The 24,627-nt window shown below is 36.7% G+C and overlaps 1 protein-coding gene across 3 annotated transcripts in view; it reads right to left on the reverse strand.

Annotated features, from left to right (window-relative positions):
• Positions 1-24,627, reverse strand: part of LRRC4C (leucine rich repeat containing 4C) — a 485,283-nt gene that overhangs the window by 82,802 nt on the left and 377,854 nt on the right. For 2 of the 3 annotated variants that reach the window (XM_058807065.1, XM_058807064.1), the window contains 2 exons: positions 16,029-16,118; positions 14,684-14,821 (listed from right to left, as the gene is read on the reverse strand). The gene's annotated coding sequence lies outside the window, so the exon portion shown is untranslated. Of the gene's footprint in view, positions 1-6,746; positions 6,847-14,683; positions 14,822-16,028; positions 16,119-24,627 lie in introns of those variants that run through there. The other variant, XM_058807066.1, reaches the window with a different exon arrangement.

Genomic DNA, 24,627 nt, shown 5'->3' on the forward strand with positions numbered 1-24,627 from the left:
CAACGGATGTAGCAAATATAAAATCTTTCCTTCGGAAACATAATATAGAATCACTTGTAGAAGAAGCTGCCTGTCCAATAAGGGTTCACAAACTGAGTAGGGGCAAAGAAAATCCTTGTAAAACCAAACATCTAAGCAAAGAACCCTTAACAGAGCATATATGCCCTTTGGCAAAGAAGCTCATGTAATTGAATATATTTGTGCACGTTTCATTTGAAACTTGCATGTATGGAGAGAGAGAAAAGTATGACTCCTTAATCCACTTCTTTCTGTCCCTGTAAAACCTCTTCTAGCCTCTTTTAAAATAAAAACTATAGCATTTTTGTTAAAATGATTCTAACATGTTACAATATTCAGTTATTGACATGTGTAATCAATACACAGAGATTACACCATCATAAGGCTGAGAATTCAGACCTAAAATATCTAAAATATCTTTAAAAACAGCTACTTTTGTTAATATAAGATCAGGTTTTGCTGTTGCAGTGAGATTAATTCATCAATTATTCCATTACACACTGATGAAAAAGATGCACTAACACCTGGAATGTCAGCAGGGATGGCAAAGGAGCACAGAGCCTTTGGAAATTCTGAAACTTGTAGCATATTAACTCAACATGGCATTCAGATCATCTTTTTACATCCATAAATATACATACTTTTTGATTATTTAGCTGTGAAAATAAAGAAAAAAGAAAACAAAAACCTACAGAGCAAGATCTGTCCTGCTGAAGTAATTACTAAATATCTTATTGAGATCAATTGGAGCAAATCTGGGTTTATGTTCTCACAATGACAGAAGAAAATAAATGGTAAAGGAATTAAACCGGTTGCATGGAAGGGTTATTACAGAGCCAGCTAGTTCATACACTTTACAATGCTAAATGATGACTAAAAAATGAACAATAGTGAATTACAAAAAACCCTCATTATTTTAATTAATTCCTGCAAGACAAAAATCTCACTTATACCTGTTCATGGAGAGACTGTCATCCTCTTCTCTTACATGAACAGTCCACTAATAGCTGTTTATGGAGATTTACAAGAAAGTTAAATGTTGCTTTATAGTTGATGACGATTCAGTATGATGAAAATTTCCTCCTCTATTCCCTACTATCATAGTTTCCAGTTAAGACAATGGAACCTGGTGATCTTCACTAACTTGATGAGTGGGCACAGTGCATGAGAAGTGAGGTGAGTAGCCCCCATCTCAGCCACAGGTGGCCACCTTTTTGCCATTGCAAGGATTTTGGTAAGTTCAAAACACATGAACAGAATTATTGCCTGTTTAAGATCTTAAGATAGTCTTTAGCTTAAGATCATGTCTAAGGGTGATGATAAGCAGTGTGAGGAAACCTGCCTTGTTTTGACTCTTGCTGCACCCTCACAAGGATAAACAGGCTCTTTGTGTGCTTGGCTTTATTTCCCATGTAACATGGTGTGAGAGGGAAGAGATTATTGCCATGAAAGTGAAGCGAGGTTTGTAAGCAAAATCAAAATATGCTGCAGATCTGAAGGACTCTAATACTTTCTGAAACTTCCTACCACTGTTGTCCAGCATCAGGTCAGATCCTTTGGGCAATGACTCTTATATGTATGGTGAAATAAAAGCACCAACTCCTGGGCCTTCTAGAAGTCAGGTCATACTGCAGTGCCTGTACAAATATGAAAGGAAATCACATCCATATTTCTGAGGATTATTTTAATGCACAGGATGATATGAATCCCGTAATCCCATAGCTGTTAACTAACTGATCCCTCAAACACAAAGAGCATTAATGAATGCTCTGAATTGCTGCTCATTTGCAGAGAAAACATCATTTATTTAACTTATCTTGCTGTGAAACTTCTGAGTAAGCTTTAGCTAGCTGCAAATGAAATAATTGTTGATGGAATAGTTTGCCTTGTTTTGAGGGTGATTGGTTTCCTTTTTAATTCTGCTGGTTCCTGGTTATATTGCTCCCCCACAGTCCTGACATAACAAGTACAAGCTTGGCAGCAAAACTATGGCAGATTTTATTCAGTGGTCTGATGCTGCCTCTCTCTCTTTCACAAGCAGCAAAGGTAAATCTTGTCCTGGCACTGTGAAAACAGAATTTCAAGATATATGTTAGTATTTAAATTTACACAGGCTATGGTATATACCTGAAATGCTTTTTAATATGCCCAAGGAATAGATCCAGTCCTGGAAAGTCCATTGTTGTTTCTAATTGTCAGCGACTGCTACACTTTGCTTACCTGCAGCTATCCAATTAACATATCACCACTACAGAAAATATTGTAATATGCTCCATGTCCTAACAACAAGTCTCACACTCCACTTCTATCCAACAATTTCCTCCTAACTGGGTTTCCAACATATTAGCAAGTATCAGTGAAGAGTATACAGGCATATATGCCATCTGATAATGCAGCTTGCAAGCATCTTTTCCTATTGCTGTGCAAAGTTCTGCTGTGGAGATATTCCTGCTAGTTTAGAATATCGAGAGAGACAGAGAGAGAGGAGATTGAGAGAGAGAGAGAGAGAAGCAAAGCTCAACTCTAGAAGAGGAAAACATGTAACTTGTGCCCTGAGATATCGCTATGGCAACATTTAAACAATGAACAGAAAGCCCTGCAGGATTCTGCTCTTGCTTCCTTGGATACCAAATGTAAATCCTGATTCTCTTTTATTGTGTGCATGCACAAGCTTCTGATTTTTGCCTTTTTCACTAACAGATAGCAAAATATCCAGGCCCCCTACCAGGAACTACACATTAATTCACTTCCAAGTATTGCAGCTTGTGAATATGCAAGCAAAACACACCACTGGCATAATCATCTCCCTTCTTGTGCCCCCATTTCTACCCCTTAGGATCAAAAAAATGACCATGAGAGTACAGTTAAATAACAGGTAGCCCCTTTTTTTTTTTTTTTTTGGTGAATGAAGTCATTAAATCAACCTCTCTAAAGTGTCACAAACCAATCCCCAATGCCTTCTGCCATGACAGGAAGTAGAGGCAGGATCCTTTTCAAAGGCTGCTCCTTCTCTAAGCTGCTAGAGTCAAGCATGCTGCAAGGCCACCTTCCAGATCACCATAGCTGCTGCTATTTCTAAATCCTTCTCATCTGGGTTATCCTGTGGGGGCTGGAGGAGGCTGTTTTTGTTTATGACTTTCACAGAGCAGCTGGTAATGGGCTGAAAGGCCCCTGAGAATACTAACCTGAAATGCAGTCAGCTTCACTACTCTAGAAAATACTTAGCAGGTTCCAACATGAATATCTTCAGAGTAATTTTCATCCAAGACTGGAAATGGCACTAATTCCATCACCCTTCCTTCTCCCCTTGTTCCCTCACTAGCCATCAGAAACAAAAGCATATCTCCAAGCCAACACAAAGACACTCTGGCAAGACAGAGATGGAGGCTCTCTCTCTCTCTCACGCTGCTGCTGAGTGCACAGTGCACTCCTTCAGTGAATATGCTGCAACTTGGCTAGCCTGGCTTGGGATTTTTCACCAGCAACAAGCTCTCTCAAAATGTGCTAAAATCCTGTCTTGAGCCCCATCCAAAATCTTCCTGCCTCATATTGCAACAGCAAGAATCTTCACATCAAATAGGAGATAGCTTTTTAGGTCACAGGCAAATAATTTTAAAGCCTACATATAGGAATCCATAGCAACACTTCTGGAATCCCTTTGTTTTTCTCCAGTCCCGCATAATTGCTTGTATTGGCTCACATCTACAGCATTTTTTTCTTGGGTCTCACCTAATTTAAAAGCTCATTTTTCACTTGTCAGTGGTATCAGGCTGGGAGATACTGTGACACAATTTGCCGCTCCAGCAAACTGAACCTGCTTCAATTCTAGATCAGTACAAATCATTCCTGACATGAGAAAAGACATAGAGCAGCCATCCCCTTGCATTAAAAACTTACACTTTGCCTCAAGTTTGAGGTTTGATCTCCGACCTTCTGGAAAACAATTAGACCAAGCAGAGCAGGACCTTCCAATACAGCTTTATCTTTCTTCCTGCATTTAGTGCATAAATATAGACAAAATTGTTCCCTGTACAGTGCTAAAATCCCAGCTTCCTGGGGTCACTACCAAAAATATCATCCATGGTTTGAAGAGGAGACAGCCCTCAGGACCAGCATATGCCACTGAATGACACACCTGTGCTCAGACACCTGTGAGGGAAGTAGCAGAGACAGCCAGCTCCTGCCTCTGGATGAGGAGATATGTTGCTTCCACTTGGCTGGATGTTTGGATTAATATTTAGGCTATTTATTTTATTATCAGCCCTTTGGGCTCTGGATAAGCCTCAGCACAAATACTGAGAAATGCTATACTCATTCCCACTTTGACATTGAAGGAGTTAAACTCTGGGCTGTTCCATTCGTCTTTTGGCTACTGTATTAAGTGAATGATTCACTGAAGTGTGAAACTGTTGCCTCTTTGGAAGCAGACACACATCCCTAGCTTTTTAATGTTGATAAGGTTTGCCTATTTCAGCCCAAACTGGTGACTAAATTTTCCCAGTGCTTCTTTATCATGTCAAGAAAATACTCCTGCTAGTTATTGTACAAAATGAATAGGGCAGCTATGACAGCTTTCTATTGGCCAAAACTGGAGTTGCTCTATCAAATTTTCTGTTTATGTGTTCACTTGAGAGCAATCCAGGGAAAAGCTTGGAGATGCCTTTTTCTTAGCCAGCTTCTTTTTCCTTCAGTAATTACTGAGCAGCAGCTTAACATAAATTTAGCTTTTCTATTGCTGCAACTGCTGATGTAAGTGTAGCCCACAACAGGGCACAGACTTATCATGATACATGAAGGAATAAACAAGAGTTTTGCACTTGTTTTCAGATGCTGACAAACTTATTACCCATTTAGTGTCCCACCAGGAAACATGGGCCCAGAGATAAAAAAAGGAGGCTAAAGCACTTCACACTAAAACAATTCAGCTATATTGAGAAGGATGAGAGCAATTGGAGCTAGAAGGAACAATTTTTGCTGTGCCTGCTTCCTTCTTTTCCTGAACACAACTGCACAAAGGGTCGGATTTGTTCGCGTGGCCAAACAAGAACTCCCAGTGATTTCCTTAGGTGCAGAATTGATTAATCCTTCTCAAATAGCCAATGTTTAAGAGGCATGACCTCCAAACAGAAGCACATGGGACACATTTGAGGGGCAGAAGTTCTCATTTCCATTACGCCAAAAGATTCAGGACATTTACATGAAGTAACAGTAGTGATGTCGATGAATGAAGAAAGGGGGAAAAAACAAAGAGGCTAATAATGGTTTATGTATTTATCCAGGGAAGTTACAGCCCTTTTTTGTGTTGTTTCATGCAGGCAGCTTGTGAAGTGAGAAATGCTGCCAGAAATTAAAAGAGCTAAAATTTGGATCTATCAACACTTCTTTCCTCCCTGACCGCTCTCCCCTTCTCCAGAATATTGCTGCTAGAGAAAAGTAAAATGAGTGCCAAAGCTAGTTCTGCACCTTGCCTGCAAAAAGAACCCAACAAAAACCCATTCCTATTCAATGGTTCATTTAATTAGTTGTTTCTCCCTCTCATTCTGCACCAGTTTTGGCCTAATACCTTCAGCTGGAACCTTAACATGTGAAGGCCAAGGTTGAAGAGGGCAGAGGTGAAGGAGGACAGAAAGGGAAGTAAAAGAAAGACAACTCCCTACTCACGAGCTATGCAGTCATGCCAGGAGAGGGGACGGAAGTAACACTCTTCCCCACAGGAAAACATGGACCTCTATTTTAAACATCATGTTATCCTCCCTTTATTCTACCCTCCCACACGACATTTCTTCAGGAGGGGAGAGATATTTACTGGTCTGCTACATAACATTGCTAATTTCTGAAGCCCACCACTTACAAGCCACTTTTTAATTATTTTCATTACCAGCATAATAAAGAAAGTCTCTTGACACCTCCAAATCCTCTCCTTGTAAATCAAAGTAAATCTCTTTTAACTGCCATGAAAGTCCAATGGAATCCTGAAGGATTCACCACAAAATCACAAAGAATTTCCTAGGAGATCCAGAGGGCATGGGTGGCCAGTACAGCAGTTCCCTAAACTCCCCTTCAATAGGAGAATATCCTCTCTCTGCATATTACTGTCTCCTTTTTTAGCAATGGGGTGTAAAACACGTCATTTGGCTTGGAGCTGCATCCTCAAAATCCATTAAAAGCCCCTGCCCCACACCCCCCCCACTCCCGCCAAAAGCCATCCTTCACCTCCCTGCTTGATTATAAAATGTTCCTTTAAATACACCATATTGATCTGCAATGTCAGTCTGGATACCAGCATTCAAATCAGAGCCTTGAACTATTTTAAACACTTAGTAAATAAATAAACCTCCTCTGTGCATCTAATTCCATGCAACTTGCATCCGTTTGTAGAGACTGGGCAATCAATCAGGCAGCACCCCCCCATCACTGCAAGGGCTTTCTCAAAAGATTTCTTTGCTAGCAAACATTTATAAATGCTATAGAGACACACGGGCAGGTGTCTGTAACACCCTACCAAGGCTCGAGTTTTAGGAATTTGAGCTACTGTGAGAATTCAGTTCTACCCTCATTCCTTCCCTTCTCTCTTCCCAACCGCCCCCCTCCAGCCATTATCAAAATACAGTCAGGTTCTTTATTCAGGTGGGGGGAAAGACTGAGAAAAGAGGAATAAGGATGAAAGAAGAAAGGCAATGGGGCATAGATCCTTTTCCAAAAAATAATAAAATTAAAAGTGTACTCACTGTATCCTCAAAGACTATCCAGCTGGAAATCCGAGTGATTATGAAAAACCAGGGTGGGGGAGGGGTTAGAAAACTATTTCATTTCAGCAACCAAAACAAAATTAAAAACAAGAAAGGAAATAAAAAAAAAAAAAAAAAAAGGATATCCAATTGCAATTTCCCAGCAATTTCAGTCCATACAGGTGCCAATCCAACCCAACACTGCTGAACTCTCCCCTTCTGGCAATTTGCTTTCTTCTTCTCTGTCCTTATTTTCTCGGTGGCTTTCAACTTTTCTGCTTAAAATATCTGTGCTAGTAATGTTGATGGTTGCCTCCACTGAAGAGTAGTGGTTTAAAATAACAGGAAAAAACCAAAAATCCTTGAGAAGGATGAATAGTCCTTTTCCTTTCTGAAACTTTTCATTCCACTGTGGATCATTTGCTTAATTTCCTTTTTCTGAGGTTTTCTGCCTCTTTGGCTCCACTGGTCCCCATTGCTCTCTATTTGTTTTTCTCTGGAGAGCAGAAATAACTGTATTTCCTTTTAAGCAATCCTCCATCTGCATTCTTTTAATGTAATTTTGTTGTGACACTTAGGATCCAGGTCTTGCCAGCCAATTTTCTTTTTGCTCCTTCTTTGCTGCACTATCAATTATCCAATCCATGTGTCTCCACAATAGAATGGGGATTCCCATTCTTATTTTCCTCTATACCCCCACACTCCTTTAGAAAAGAATCTCCTCTTGCATTTAAATTTTTATTCCTGTCTGTCAAAACAATAAACTTTTAGTCTCTCTCCCCCCTCTCCAAAGATCTGATTAGATTTCCAATCACAACCCAGTGCGCAATTGGATTTTTGATTTCGGCAAGAAGCCAGCAATCCACAGCATCAGCACCCTCTCCTTGTTTCAAACTCCACGTTATATCCTTTTGCCTTCCCTCCAACTCCTCTGCATTTTCATAATTTCACATTAAATGAAATGAAGGAGGGAGGGAGTAGCGAAAAATTCAAGGTTCCCACCAGCTGTCAAGGATAAATCCATCACCTCGTTATTTTTTAAACACTTGGGATGGGTATTTTTAACGCCCACTCTCGCCTTCCCCCCCCCCCCCCCCACTTTTCAAAATCCTTCAGACGTTAGAACTCCCCCGATGGGGCACAAAGAAACCCGAGAAGATGTGATTTGTCCTTTTAGCTGTAAATTTCAGAAGCATACTTTGCTTTTCATTTTAGCTTCCTCTCCATCTTTTGTCCAGCAGCTCTATGAATCCAGAAGCAGTGAGACGGATAAACTTCTATTTCTTTGAGGAGAGAGAGGGAAAGAGAGAGAGAGGAAAAAGGATAAAAGCTCTCCCGTCTCTGCCTCCCTTTTCCTCCCTTTCTGTGTTTCAATGCAGGTCTGATCTCATTTCCAAGCTGAGCCTGCTGTATTTCAGATGTACAAGTTGGATTTCCCTTCTGCACGGCAGTGAGTTAGTCTCCCATCTTCTTCCACATGCCAGTTATCTTCCCCCTTTTCTTCCTTCCTTCCTGCCTCCCTCCCTTCCAAGATGACACAGTCCCAGGAGCGCAGCCGATTCTTTCAGCTTTTAGTTTCATCCCTGAGATGCATAGCCCTTTGCACAGCCGAAACGCTTTCCTCCTCCTATGAGCTGCAGCTTGAATTCTCCCCGTGTGAGCATGTAGGGACGCATGTATGTGTATATCCAGCTCCTGACAGCTGCGGCTGTTGCTGGGAGTAGCTCCGCTTTTCAGTCGCTCTGGCTTTCTCTTACTCCCCACCTTTCAGTGGCACCCTAGGATTTGCAAATGTCCCAGGGCTGGTCGCTCTGGCTACACTCCTCCTTCTCCCCTTCCGTTCTCTCCCCTCTTCCTCTGTCGCGGTTTGTTTCTTCTCTTCTTTTTTTTTTTTTTTTTTTTTTTTTTTTTTAATTTCTTTCCCCCCTCTGTCCCCTTCTTCTCTTCCCCCCCTTCCCTTTTTCTTTGCTTGTGATCAGTAAAATACAATTACCCAATTACCTCCCATCATCTTAGCACTGATTGGTCAATTGCGTTAACACTTGATGTCGGGGAAAGGGGCCGGGAGCTGCTCCGGCGTGGCGTTGCTGCCACCTGCTTGACAGACTGGGAACAAACTCAGGGTTACCTTAAGAAATCTCCGAGTCAGAAAGCAGTAATTGAAAAACAAGGGATCATCTTAAGGAAAGGAATGTCAAAACTCATTTTCTTAAAAGCCTGCCTGATTCTGACAGCTCAACCAATATTCTCAGGTTCCAGCCTAGCCGATGAGGCAGAGTAAATGACAGCAAGATGAAATGAGGTATAAAGTGTCTTTGCAAAAGAGGTACAGGGCAACCAGAATTTACAGGTAGCAGCTCTGGCCACTGATGTAGAGGCACAATTGTAATATGAAACAAGGTATAAAATTATCTTTGCAAAATCTGTAACAACGAAAATAATTTGCATTGAAAGACAATCTGTTTTCCAATTACAGAAATCAATGTTTGTTTAAAACTTGTATGCACATAAAAATTACCTAAAATTCCAGTTTGGCAGCTGTTCAAGGGCAAAAGCCCTTTGAACAGCTTCAAGGTTTCAATGAGTTTAAGTCCTACCTTCAGTAAGCTGTGACAGCAATGCAGCAATGCAACATCTGGGCTTGCCTATCAAATCTGCCACAGTTTGATTACAATGACTTCAGACATGCATTTTGGAGTTTTCTGAACTGACTCTCTAATTTGAGTTACTGAAATACTGACATGTGCTCTTACCTGCTTGCCCAGGTATGTTAGATGTACTTATCTATATTACCTAAAGTGCTCAGAATTGGGCTTATGCCTTGTTTCTCTCAGGGATCTAAGTTCAATGGAAATTTTACAGAAAATTTTGTATGTTTAAGATCAGATACAATACTCACTTCATGGAAACAGAAAATGGGTGAAGTATGTGCTGGCATTTGTCTCTCTTAAAATCAGAAAGATATTATTTATAGATCCAACTCCTCCATACAACCCAAAAAAAAAAAAAAAAGTGAGGTGCTTTAATTGTAATTATAGCAAACTTCAAATATTAAGCAGTAACTGAGTTATTCCATGCACTATGTAATATAACTAGCTCTCTGCTCAGTCCTCCCTCAAATAGTAAAGTTATGTTTGGTAGCCTTACTCAGGCTTCAGCTTTTGTGTGAAATTGACATATGAGAATATAAAATAAAGTGTAAGTTCTATGTCATATTAGAAGTTTTTCCAGAATTATAAAATCCATAAGCTAGCTGAATTCAGTCAAGTAACACTTACTGAATCATTGACTTTCAGATTTATTCTACTGACTCAACAGGCTTTCTGGTGAGAAGGTCCTACTAGATGTAAGTTAAGCAACTGGAACTGGGCGCATTTATCATCTGATCTTACTATCCCTGAAATCAGTGGCAAACACAAATTACCTGCAATGGGTGAAAGGCTGAGTGTGTAGCAATAATAAATAACCCAAACCTAGCAGTCTTCCCAATATGCTGAAAAAGTCTCTGAGTTTTTTGAGGAAGGTTGCAAGTGTGGTAGGACATGAAGTAACAAGTTACTTGCTGACAAGTATCAATCTTTTTCTCAGTTGGTGAGCTTATTTTGTTCCTCTCTGTTTCACTGATGCTGGTGGTGTATTTTGGGTCTACAAACATCTTATAAGAGTCTTTTTCTTTTAACTACTCAAAATCCAAAAAACCACAAGGTTGCTCCTTTTCCCAGAAGGATGAAAACATCACAGTCTAATATGTTTCCTGCACTGTTTTTTCAAGAAGTTCCTGAAAAAATTCTTGCTACTATTAAAGAATCTGTGAGTGAAAGCAAAGGTTTCTATAACTGAATTAAACAAATATACAGGTGTCAGCTGCAGAAGATTTTTGGCATCCAATCAGAATCTAAGACACAAACTCTGCTGTAGCTACAATATCTCTGTTGATTCAAAGGGATACTTATGATAGAAATATGTGTATTTTCAAATGACATCAAAATACACATTTCCAACAGATAACTGCTTAAATATATTACATATCTTTCTATATACAAAGATAATATATTTGCTGGCATATGTGTGGCAAAACAAAAAAATGTATCAAAACTGCAACATGCTCTAGGCTATGATATGATCTCAAAGTTTTGTTATCTTTAATACATCGATTAGGCTTTATCACCCAATAAACATAGAAGATAGTGTGATTATTTTCTTAGAACATAACTTTAAAGCAATCTAGTTTGCAATATTTACAGGATAACATTCCATGCTACATGAAAAAGTAAATATCTTTATACAAAAAAAATAATTGCATTTATCTGTTTAGAAGCATATATTTCACACACATATGAAACCTATTTAAAATAAATATTTTGGTACTATCACAATAACTCATTTTTTAATCAAATGTTAAAAGACTATCATTAACTCTGGAGAGAACTCTTACGTTTTTCCTCCAGCACATTATATATTGTTGCCTTGAAACACTGTTGTTTGTATATTGCCTTCAATCTTGCCCAGTGCTGAGTATGAAAGGATAACAAAATTCAAATGTATGTACTGGCAAATATTCCCATCATAAACACGAAGAACACATTGTTATAAAGATTGCTATATAGATTGTTTTCCTTTCCAGCAGACAAGGCCAGCTACAGAACTCTGTGTATGACTAACACTGTAAGAGACTAGTGGAAACGACCAAACATTCACAATATTCAGTCATTTGGTGGACGAGAAATGTGGCTAAAGACTAAGAGAAAAGGATTTTGACCCTAAACAAAGGAGAACAGAAACATTGTAATTGAATAAACAGAACCAAATTTTGAGGAAAAAACCAGTAAAACAGATTGCTTTGCTTAGACAAAGTGAAAAACAATTGCAACATTTTCCTAAGTCAGTTGACAGTCCCACCATCCTTTTAAATATAAACTAGAAAATCATAAAGAAAATAAAATATTATTCTTTCTATTTTATTTAGTATTGCTGACAAGAACATGTTTGCATATGGAGAGAGTACTTGAATTCTGTTAGAGCTTTCTACTTTCAAAAGGGAATAAAATTCACTGACAAACATACTTTTGACTGCACAGATCTAGGATCCAGCTTGTTAATTAATTTGTTAATTCAATGGATCTCCTAAAACTCTCAGACTATATAAAATATATTATATATAATCTAAAAGAAATAACATAAATATTCTATTGTAATTGGAGCCCACAGTATATAATTTCTTGTTTATGTGATTTCACTGATTATTGTTCAATTTTTTTTTAATACAAAAAGCAATAAAATAAGGTGCATGCCATCAACACTATCAATTGAATGATACTGCCTCATTTATTGATTTTCATGGGCTTTTTTTTCCTGCTGTTTACAGTTCTAGTGAGATTTTTTTTTTTTTTTGCAAGTAATTTCTACTGGGTCATAGCAGCTTGGAAGAAGTAAAAGAAAAGCTATCTTCCTTCCAGGAAAATCCTGTTTTTTTTCCAGGATAAAACCACAGCACATGATTTTCGCACGGGGATGTGTACCTGACTGTTCAATAAACTAACCTCTTCATAATATCATAATAACAACTGTTTCTGATAGAGATGGAACTGAATGGTGGGGTTTCTTGTTTACATTTGAAGGGAACTACATTCTCAAAATTTCTGTATGCCTATTGCATGTTCCCTGTGCAGTTGGGTAAATAAGACAAATTTAGAATTGTTGTACATTTGTGCAAATTTTCATCTTCCATGCTAACCATCCATGACTGAAAACAGCCTGCTGTTGGAAGAGACTTTCTAGAATTTCTTCTTATGGAACTGAGTCACTTATTGTCAAATTTTCTGTTATGCAGAGACAAAACCAGTTCCCCAAGCTGATCAAGAGTCCTAACAGTATCCTGGGCTGCACCAGGCAAAGCATTGCCAACAGGTGGGGAGGGGTGATTCTTCCCCTGTGCTCAGCCCCAGAGAGGTCACACCTGGAGTGCTGTGCCCGGATCTGAGCTGCTCACTACAAGAGAGACATGGACAGAATGGAGAGAGTCCAACAAGGCAGTATAAGGACAACATATTGGAGCATTTTTCCTATGGGCAAAGGTTGGAAGAACTGAGACTGTTTGGACTGGAGAAGAGGAGGCTTGGTGGAATCTTATTAATGCCTCCATGTGCATGGAGGAAGGGTGCAAAGGGGATGGAGCCAGTGATGCCCAGTGACAGAACCAGAGGCAGTGGGCACACACTGAAACATCAGTGGTTCCCTTTGAATATCATGAAACATTTTTTACTATGACAGTAAGAGCACTGGCACAGGTTGCCCAGGGAGGTTGTGGAGCCTTCCCCCCTTGGTAATATTCAGAAGCCATCTGGACATGGCACCAGGCAATTTGCTCCGGATGAATCTGCTTGAGCAGTGGGGATGGGCTATGTGACCTTAGAAGGTCCCTTCCACCCTCCAGTATTCTGTGATTCTGCAATTTACCAGTCCATAGAAGTATTTCCATGAAAGAAAAATAAGAAACCTCATATTTAACTGGTAAAAATATTTTTTCTCAAGTGCTCTTAGTTTCTCATTTACTGTGGGCTTATCAGAGTTATGTGCTTAGCATTCAGCTCTGCACTAGCAGAGGGTCTCCTTTGTTTTCTAAAATGAATTATGCTTGGGTTAAAAAACAGGAGAAAGAAAAAAGGTAAATATTTCCTAATTCAGCTCTTGCAATCGTGTTGCAATTCTGACTGGGACATATAAATTTCAAGTGTTTCCACCATATAGCTGTTCTGAGAATAGTACCCAAATCCTGTGATTTTTTTATGCTATTAATTTCAGGCTTAGAATTTGGATTGAGAAAAATTATCTCCTTTCTAGGACTGAGCACCATTGACATTAAGCTGTCATGAATTCATTCCATAGGGAGGAATTACTTCTTTGATTTCAATGGACCATCTCCAGATTAATGCAGGTGTAAATGAGAATAGAGCATTCTTTATTTTATATCCATGCCCCATTTAATATGTACTTGGTTTTCTAAATCACACAATTACATAATCATTGAGATTGGAAAATGTTAGTAGAGTAAAAAAGAGGAACAGTTTCTTTGAAATTAAATTTTGAGAATTAAAATTTAAGAATATAGACAACTAGATTTGGGCAGGAATAATCCATCTGTTTGAAAATAATATCTTTATAGTGTGACAGCCTTTTTTTCCCCTCAGTGAATATTAAATAGCAAAAATATGATACTTTGACACAGAGATGAATGCATCAGACATCCTAATTTCTTCTCCTGTGGAGTTATTGTGACTGGAAAATACGATTTCCACATATTGAGAGACAACCTAGCAACCATATTTTCCTATCTTGTCCTTATGTTTAGCATCTATTTAAAGTGAAATTCTGATACAGGGAAAAGATTTACAATTTAACTTCTAAGCCAAAGAAAAGGTAACATCCAAGATCTCTAAATTTTCATCACAACAAGCAGGATAGTTTGCTTTAACCATGCAAAGAAAGTTACAGCTTTCAATAAACTGGGGAGGAAAATAAGTGTTGCATAGAGAGGGAAAATTGTCAAAATGGAGAAAATATGAAAATTTTGTGCCATAAATAACATTTCCAAAGCAGATAACTTTAATATTCAAGATCTCTTTTCAGGTACATATAAAATAAATTACTTCAGCTAAGTATCTTCAGCATCTTCTATTCCTATGTCCAACACTGGGGAATCATCTGTACATGAGAAAATATTTTCACTTCATCCTCATTTGTCAATATGAAAAAAACCCTGTACTTTCATAGAAATTTTTTTTTCTACTCCCTTTTCCTTTTACTTTTTTTCCCCTTAAAGTAGTAATGGCACAGCCTTGGCCACCAGTAAACAACATAAGATTTTTTTCCCAGATTTTTCTAAATTCAAATGCATTGAAATACTATAATGCATATTATATAAGGACCTGATTTCTTACCGTTGGTGCTTGTAGGACTGCTGCTAGTGATGTGGGCATCAAAAGTGTTATAGCCAGGACTCACTGGAATTGTATTTCCAGAGTATTTGCATGATATCAAGATGGGCTGTTTGATTCTCTCCACACCTGGCTCTCTACCTGTAAAATGGAAATAATTCTTACTGCATGTGTTAAACTGGAGGGACTCACCTTTATTTAGGGAGTGTAAAGTCTTCCACTAGTGTCCGTGTATGACCTGACCCCAAAATCACCACATGATATGCACTACAGCAGGCAAGGCAGATTGGAAAATATAAGGTAGCAATTGGGGTAAAAAAGCCATCCCTCTAAATAATTCTCATTCTTTCCTGTACCCTAGCAGTCAACACCTGATATCAAATAATTTAAGATCCCTGAGCGTGTTATAGTGTAAATGTACATTGACAGATGTTGACATAAACTAGAAGGATGAGAAGTCAGAGAACAATTTAGGACCTAGAAATGAACAAAGGCAAGAAGCACTGTATTTATACTCACCAATGTTCCGAACTATGGTGTAGGTTACTTGAAAAATTACTCTTCAACTTTAATTTCTCTGGATTTTTTCATCAGGTGCTCAGCTCTCCCTTCTATCTCCACAAACACGTCAAAACTCTACATCACTTAAAGAGCATATGAAATACCTAATCATCTTCAGTATGATCTTAGAGAGATGGATGAAACACTACAAGACAATGCTGAACATCTTGAAACTCTTTTGGAGTTTACTGGGTTACTGCCACTCTAGAGCAGACCAATAGCCTGCCTAGTCCGCTGTATTGTCATTTCTAAAAAGAAGACAAGATTGTTCCATAACTTTCACTTCATAAAGCACTATAAGCAGAAGAATAGCCAAGACCAGTTTTCATTGGATTTGCACTGAAGCCCTGGAAATGTTACAAGTGGAAAAGATACTTCTAAATTTTGGAGACAATGAAAGCAAACAGGTTTAATATGAATAAACTTCTTTGTCCCCATCAGGGCAGGATCCTTTGAAAAGGTCTTAAAAAATCTGTGGTTGAGAACTTTTCTCGTTCTTTATTTACCCCACATTAGACACCCTAATAAGAAGAAATGCTGTCAGTCACAAGCGGTGAATGGGATGGCAAGAATAATGATTATTTAAATATTTATTTTCTTACAAAATATTTTAAATATTCAAATTATTATTTTATTTTTATTGTATTAATAAACAATATTTTCTTCTTATCTATATTTTATTCCGTGATAATTTAGGCTAAGTTTTCCTACAAATTCTCTGAACTTCACTCCCAGGGGCAATGGTACTAAATATTAAATCAATACTAAGTATTAAATCAATACTCACCTTACTGAATCAATCACATCTGATCTTCAAGGTCTTGGGAAGAGTTTCTTGTTAAAAGAATTACTTCCGGTGATGAACAGGATAAAACACCTGTAAGGGATGTAACTTTGTTTTAAGAAGCTGCACATCATGATTATTATAAATTGTTTGAGTGTGGGGAAAAAAGCAAAGGAACCACAAGATGTGATGCACAGAAGTCTGGATTTGATCCAGAGTTATACTAAATGCTTTTTTGTTTTACAGATCTTCTATTTCTCTCTCCTTGAACTTTTCTCCTAGCTTAGATTGAGGCTGCATTTCCTTTAAATTGTATTTGCTTTACAATCCTTTGTGCATGTCAGTGGAAGGATAAAATATAAAAAAATTCTGTAAGAGATAAGGAGCACTACTGGCTCCAAAAATCACAGTACTGATAGTCTTTGAACAATAAGAAGGTCTAATATTAAGAAAATTAGAATAAGAGGCTAAAGAAAAATTCTCCAAAGTTCTTCAAAACTTAATGGAAAGCACATTTTGTAAAAATCAGGAGGTCAAAGGAAATGACCTTTCACTTAAAATGTTTCATGTGGGCCTTATTTTCAGAAGCAGCACAGCAATATTTGCTAAATCCAGCTCCAGTTAAAATGTGTTCTCCAAAGATGAGCCAACTACAATGAGTCATCACTTTTGGAAAACACATTTAGTAACTCCATCCATGAAGGCATAGAATTGGAAGCAGGAATTAACCATCTATAATAATAAAGCACATACAGTACATTTTACTAGCATTTCTTTTGTGGAAGAGAAATTTAGAAGAAAATATTAGGTTCAAAGGAAAATTGTAATACAATCTCTCAAAAAATTAAGGTTCAAAAGCGGTTTCAATTTCCTATTCAAATCTGCCCCAAGAAATATGATAATTAAACACAAATCAGTTTGGTTTTTTTATTTAATACTCCTGCCCTCAGGTTTTTTGGGAAAACAAATACAAACAAAAAAGAAATTTATCCCTTGTTATTTATTGATATGAAAACAAAAAATAAATATGTGGTTTCAAAGTGATCATTTTACAGAATTGTGGTCCCTTAGCATTTTTTTAAGAATTCACATAGCTATTGAAAATCACAGAATTGTATGTAAATTGCTGTTTCTTTTCCTGCATGACTAGTGCAGATAGAAGAATCAAAAATTGGTTTGTGTCTGCCTTTTTTTGAGATACATAACCTATGTACATAGATGTTTATAATGAAAAATGGAATGTCTAAATGCTTTCATGTTTGAATGTAATTGACATGGAGGTTTTATAGTTAGAAAGCTTTAAGGAATAGCTATTTATTTAAAAGAATATTCCAAAATGTGTGACAAATAATTGACAAAATTTAGATAAATATTTGAAAATAAACTATATTTTAGATACTAGAAAGTATATATTTTTAGAGAGATCGATGCAGATTGGTCCTTGAACTCGATAGTTTAGGATTTTTTGCTTGTTTGTAGGCAGAGCAGCATTGGCATTGTTCCTATTAAATTAATGTGTTTAAGATCAGAAATTCTAAAATTATTATTACTCACACAAGAATTTGCACTTGCTGAAATTCTTCAATTTAAAATTTTCTGAGGAACATCAGAGCATCACAAAACCTGACTTTATTCTGCAAATAAAATCTCTAAAAGATATTCTAAAAGGTGTTCAAATGTGTGAATTTGGAAAATTCTGTGATTTACAGGTTTTGTCTAAGTGCATTAATCAGCTAACTCCCATATGTTTTCAACTTTAGAAGCCTTCCAGAAAAGAATACTAATTATTTGTTTCCTAATATAACAGAAATTAATACATGCTAAATGTTTAAGGTCCATGTGTAACCTTGCAGGTAGTCAGCACCATCCAGGTCAGTTTAATCATACTGATACTGAAAACTATCCCATTTTTTGAAAGACTTAATTTCTATTCCTTATTTCTTTTCAGCAGAAGAAAACGAGCAGCTTGTCACTATGGTATTAGGTGGGAGGCAGTGCATGGCAAGATATGAGTCAGTCGTTAAGCCTGCTGGTCAGTTAAAAAAACCCTAAAACTCAAAACAAACTGCAGCTTGTCACAATTACTGGGGCAATTCTATGCAGAGAGAATATGCATTTAGGCAATTTATTCATGGATGGGAATTTATTTCCAGAATATGCTAATACTAAAACAGGGGATACATTTGAGATACCTCTTCTGTACCTTGCTCCAAAAAACTTCAAATACCTGGATTTTATATATTCCCACTTTAGGAAACTGATTGATGTTTTTTCTCTGGGCTAGTTCTGTATTATACCAATGCCCATCCTTGGGGTTTTATTCTCCAAGATATTTAAGTGGGATATTTATAGGGAAACCATGCTGATGAAGACCTTATATGCTAAGCTCTAGAACGACAAGAATTTCTGCTTTGGTTAAATGAGAGCAAGTATATAAATATACCTCAGCCCTTTGTCACAAAAGTGTGTGGGAGAGGCACATTAGGCGAGGTGCTAGAAGTGAGGGAAGCTCTAACTACTTGCAGCTATGACACATTATTATTCATTGCATGGCATGTCACTCAGACTGTCATAATGCACAGCAGAGAGCATGCACGTTATCAGTGCAGAACAGCACTGAGGGGCTGCAGAAGCACAGGTCATTTGGGGAAAATACCTCTGTAACAATCCAGGCACAAGTTTGCTGCTCTTTGTGAAATGGATCTGGCAACACGAGCGAGGGGATCATCAACTGGTTACTATCAACAAAATTCATCCATTACAAATGGAGACATATCTAAAAGGGCTTCCTGACGTGGTTAGAATTCTCTATGCAAATAAATATTTATAAATAAATAGCCAATAAATATTTTCCAACAAGATATATCAGTCTTGGAGAAAGTGATCTGAACAAAGAACAGGTCAAATGCTCGAGAAGTTGCATGGGACCAAAGTCAGTACAGTACTTTGCGCTATGGAAAAAAGGTTAGGAAGAGAAGATAGAATCTGCAGGGTCAGAGAAAGCACAAATACAAAACCTAAAATCAACCAGGAAGAATGAAAATAAATAAATCAGCAAAGGAAATCAGATATAGGCATCAGGTTCAAACACACACACAAAAAACAAATGAGTCAATTAGACAAAGAAGGCAGTCTGAATTTCTTGAATATGAAATTATCAGTTTATAGATATGAAAAAATCAAACTTAGTTTTTATGTATTTGAAAATTAGCTTTTATGAACAAAAATCTATGTTTTTTTCTGACAAAAATTTGCTTTCTTAAGTATTTGCAAACAATGAAATCACAATGTGCAAGTTTATTTTTCAGGCCCATCTTTAAAATGATTGCAATATTTAAATGATTGCAATAACTTCTTCAATTTTTCTGCTTCTTTCTGTTTTCTTTTCCCATACACAGTAGAAGCCTCTGTTTAGGAATTTTGGTTTTGGTTGACTTTAAAGTCAGGCTTTAGCAGAAATTCAGAGAATCCTCAAACGGACTTACCAGGTCAGAAAACATTACTGCAGTATATCATAACCAACCCTGAGTGAGACTTTCAGGCAGTTGGTATCAGCACTTCCAAACATCATCTATACTCCACTCATTATATTTATTTCAGAATGCACTTGATAATATGATAAAAATCATATGGTAATTTTCTTTGTTAGACAATGAGTTTGAGCAGTAATGACTGAGGTGAAGCACATTTCCAAGGAAACTGTGAGGAACTAATTATCATGCTCCTCTATCAAGAATATCAATTTGTTAGTAACATTTTAGTATTTATCTATCTGTGAAACCCTGTGAACTTATTACCTTTCAATTAACAAACCTTTCAATTAACCCACACATTAAGTTGTACTGATGCAGGTCTTTTCATGGCAGTGTGTCTACAATCCACGTATAGGAATCATCTCACAGACCCACAAAGCATACCAGCCTCAAAACTATGGTGTTTTGCAATAGTTATCACACAGAACTTGCACATCAACAGCAAGAATTGGGATTTGTGTTCAATTTCATTCAAAATTTTAGTAGGTAAGAGACAATACTGTTACCATCATGTCACCATCATTTTTTATCATTGTTCAAAATACATTGATGACAAAGGACCTGAAGAAAACTTTCTAACTTGCTCAGGAGTTTAATGGCCTAAGCAGTACAAAGCATGTTCCTCATTGTGTGACCATTTCCTAACTCATTGAACAATTTTAGAACAATAAGCAAGCAATTTAGAACAATATGGCTGAGGACAAAGGTGATACGGGAAGGTCAGGATGAAGATAAAAAGGAAAACTAGAAAGGATTTATGTGTTCATATCTTCATTAAAAAGTCAATTTCTTTCAATAAGTATTGCACCGTGTATAATTAATTTTTCATAAGATTCAGAATTGTTATCTGACGACTTTTACCAAACTTTTTATAGAAACTACCTTTTATAGAAACTACCTTTTATTGAACAACCAGAGAAGTTAAACACAAAGAAGAGAGGAAATATACTGTTGCAGAATGTGATACTCTTCCTAGAATATTCTTGGTTTGGGTTTTGTTGGTGTTTTCCTTTGGTTTGTTTTATTATTTTTTGGGTTTTTTTTTTTCCCATTAATATTTACAAGGGACAAATTAAATTACAGAGTCATTACTTTGGAAAGGAAGGGGTCATCCAGTCCAGCGTTCTGCTTAAAATATATCTGATTAGAACAAGTATCTCAAGGCACATCCAGCAGAGACATACAACACCTACAAGAGCCCACAATGTCTCTGGCATATCTTACCTGTTTTTTAACCACCCCAGCGTTTTAGGGGGTTTCCCCCGATTATTAATATGAATACTGGGAGCTACGCTGAGAAGGAATTGTTCAGGAATGTTGTCTATGCTGTCCTGGGAGCTGAATTCACCATTGCAATGCTGGTAATCATTGTCTGTTGAATAGGAACCTACTGCATGGTGTCAGAAGAGTAAATAGCACCCACTCTGCTAATCTAGGCACTAGAAATATTTCACACAAAGTCTTATACTTTTAAATTTAGAATGAAAATATTGAAAAGGCAACCTTAAAACCAGAACAGTGGGATTAAGATATTAAGAATGATGAGACAACACCTGTATCTCCAGTACCTCAACAAGTTTATTAGAGAAAGAAGTGATGATCTTTATGCAAAATTGTCAACAGGGCATTGTGGGACATCTGGTTTTATTTTCTGAGTTTTATTGATATCCTGCTTTTCCTTGTGGTACTCTGGTGTCCTGGATTTATTCACTATTGAAAATAAAGTTAGAATGAATTATCCAACACAAAAATGTTCATCTCAAGTCCCAGTCTTTCAAATAAATGAAGTATAACTAATATAGATAACTTTTACCCAAATGTGTCAGAAGTAGCTGTATTTTCCATTTCAAATTACACTGGATCATTCCAGATGAAACTGGCCTACTTTAGCCTACATAAATTTATACTGTTATTAGATATGGCATATCTTTTTGAATTTTTAGAACCCAGACTAAAAAGACATTTCATGAAAATGTGGTAAGTTTGAAAATCTTGATAAAAAGTGTATAAAGTTTTTTCTAATACACTGATATGTAAGTCTAAGCTAAATATTTAATCAAAATAAAATTATACAAAATACAATATTTAGTAATATGTAATTTTAGGATATGAATATACTAAGAAAGAGAATTACTGAGATTATAAAAAGATCCTGCTTTTGAACGATACTTGAAAAAACCGTGAATGTGTAAGACAGTTTGTGGTCAAACGTAGTGGATGTCCATTGAAATGCGAGGCCAAGTGTGCACCAAGGATTTATTCTCAGATATTTCTAATGATTACTAGCCAGTTCCTACTGGACCTGCTCAAGCAATGTATACACAAATACTTTGCCAGAATTACCTTCATAAGAAAAGCTGAATTGCAGGGCCAGAGGTTGGACTTCAGTGACCCCTGTGGGTCCTTTCCAACTCAGAATATTCTATTATTCTAAATATTTTTTTCACCTTTATAAAATGACTGTCAGCTAGTCTTGTTTTATAACACATAAGTATGTGTGTATACATACACTTATTTCGTCTGCCCCATACAAGCAGAGTAAAAATAATTTTGTGTGCAAATATAGCTGTAAATAGTAACCTAGAGAAAATAACTTGGACGTACTGACAAAATTTAACAGGTACCATATGAGGATAATGAAGTCTAAATTATCAGAAGACATGAAAAGTCAACTGGGGATCAGCATATATGTTGAGTTTTCCCTGACAACTGTCATTCTTATGCCAAAGTTCAGACAAGCAATGGAGACGTCTCACTCTGACAGTCTTCCTCTGCTGCCTGCCAGCACTATCAAAGCATCAAGGCCTCTGAAACAAAACTAACTGATAAAAAATACTAGAGCAAAAGGAGACCAAATTTTTTCCTTATTATCTCATTACCTGTTCACAAGAACTGTGTATTGTTAAGGAATTTTATGTAACAGTTTCATCAAGGAACTTCCTGCGTACAGATTTTGATAAAGGTGAGACTGATGCAGCAGAATGCACTTCTGGCTGTGGGTACCTTTCTTCCATGTATATAGGACGTGACACCAGACTTCTGAAAGACTGTCTGGGAGATTGCAGAGAGATATTTTTACCTATGTCTACTGTGTTGCATATGAATTAAACTAAATAGGTCATTTAAGGAGTTAGGATGCGTTGTCAACAACTCTTAAAATATCTGTTAGTAATAATTAAAAAAAAAATGAAGCTTTAAAAAAAAGGCAAGCGTGATTTCTAGTTTTTATTCCCCAAAAATAAAAATTATGACTGTAAAAGATAGTCCTGTATCTCCTCCAGAACACAGCTGGTAGGAGAAAATAAGCAAGACTAACTAGCACACTTATTATCATAAATCATTCTTGGCACCTGTATGAGTTAAAGCAAAAATCTAGTTTAATTTACAGCAACAGAAGAAAACTGGAGGAGTGGCGGGAATAAAATTGCTAGCTTTAAGAACAACTTTCTTCAAAATGCACAGTAACCTTGATTGTGATTCTACTTCCAAAATGTTCAAATCATCAAACAGAAATAAATGAACTTGTATGTTCCTCATTTCAGGTAAATTCAGCAATACATGAGTCAACTCTTGATTTTCTCCTTGCTTTCAATAACCACTCTAATAGTACCCAAATCTGTTGCTATGTAATTTCACTTCACAGGAAAAAGTGGTTGCACACAGACTTTTTTCCAAACATTTGTATTTGTATGACCTCAAATTAAAAAGCACATATTTTATGCCTGCATTTTCCAGACTTATTTTAAATACTGATACATGCAAATCAATTCAACCTTGAATAATTCTCAAGCTACTAGAAAAGTACAAGACAAAACAAAGAAATTCTAACATCACTTTAATTTGCCACTAATAGCCACCTTGCCACTAGACTTGGAGTAAAACCTTTGATTTTCACACATCTACTTGCTGGATTTGCCATGCTTGAGATGTCTGTAAGAAGTAAGTACCAGGAGGGAAAGTCAATTAATTTCCCTTAGCAAAAAAATTCAGTATATTTAGCCCAGAGTGATTTTGTGATATTCTTGCACTTTTCATGGACTGGCTCCCACATAACCATTAACAGTTTGTTTGCAGCTTGAAAGTCACTGTCATAATTTTAAGTCACCAGTTAAATTAATTTATTTTATTATAGCTTCTATTTGAGGAAAACAACTCATTTCTGTAATCTATAGGAAAATAACTTCTGATTCTGAAGGTCTGAAGAGAAGCTATAAATAGTAGAAATACATTATGAATATTTTCAAGGGAAAGCAGTAGTACAAACCAGTCTATTTGCCATTTCAAAACTAAGAACAGGTTTATACTTTGAATGCCAATACAAAAAAAAACACTAAAATTTGGAAATAAATTAATGTTATGAGGTTTGAATGTAAAAATAATCTTCACCTTGAACCTAGAAGTCATCTATCCCATTTTATATTTAGAAAAGTAGTTCCTTTAGGCAGGTAATATTTTTACTGCTCTACCTTCTCTCACAAGGTAGACTGTCACCCTTTTTGATAAGCACTCTACATTTTTCAGGAAGAATTTAGTAATAGATATTCTTCTGCCTTATGGTCCAGTATTTCAGTGTCTATATTAGAATGAGATTTCCAATGACAACATGGAAAAAAGTGTCAAAGTATAAACCCATATCCTACAGAAACTATAGCCGATATTAACCAACATATCCTGCCCACATTCAGCATGGGTTGCCCTTGTTTACAGCAACTTTTCATGTGCTGAAAAATTTCACTATCCCCCCCTTCCATACCTCATTCTTCTCTTCTTTTCAATGCCAATTTTTTCAGTTCTTTCTGAAATGCCAGTTTCTCTAGACCTTCTTTCTCCTCATTGTCAAGATATGTAATAGCTCCTTTTTGAAGCTGAATTTCAAATTCCATTAAAATCCTCAGAAATCCAAAGCAGAAACACTGCATAAAAGATCAAACAATGTGCCTTTTGTTCTGAAATTATTTTTTCAAAATTGGTTTTAATAGAAAGAAAATGAGAGAAAATTTTAATTCATTTTGACGCCAGTGTACTTTTTCTTTTTGATTTTGAATTTTAGAGGATTAGCTGGAAGATCA

The sequence above is a fragment of the Ammospiza caudacuta genome, chromosome 6 (genome assembly GCF_027887145.1).
Source record: "Ammospiza caudacuta isolate bAmmCau1 chromosome 6, bAmmCau1.pri, whole genome shotgun sequence".
NCBI lineage: Eukaryota > Metazoa > Chordata > Aves > Passeriformes > Passerellidae > Ammospiza > Ammospiza caudacuta.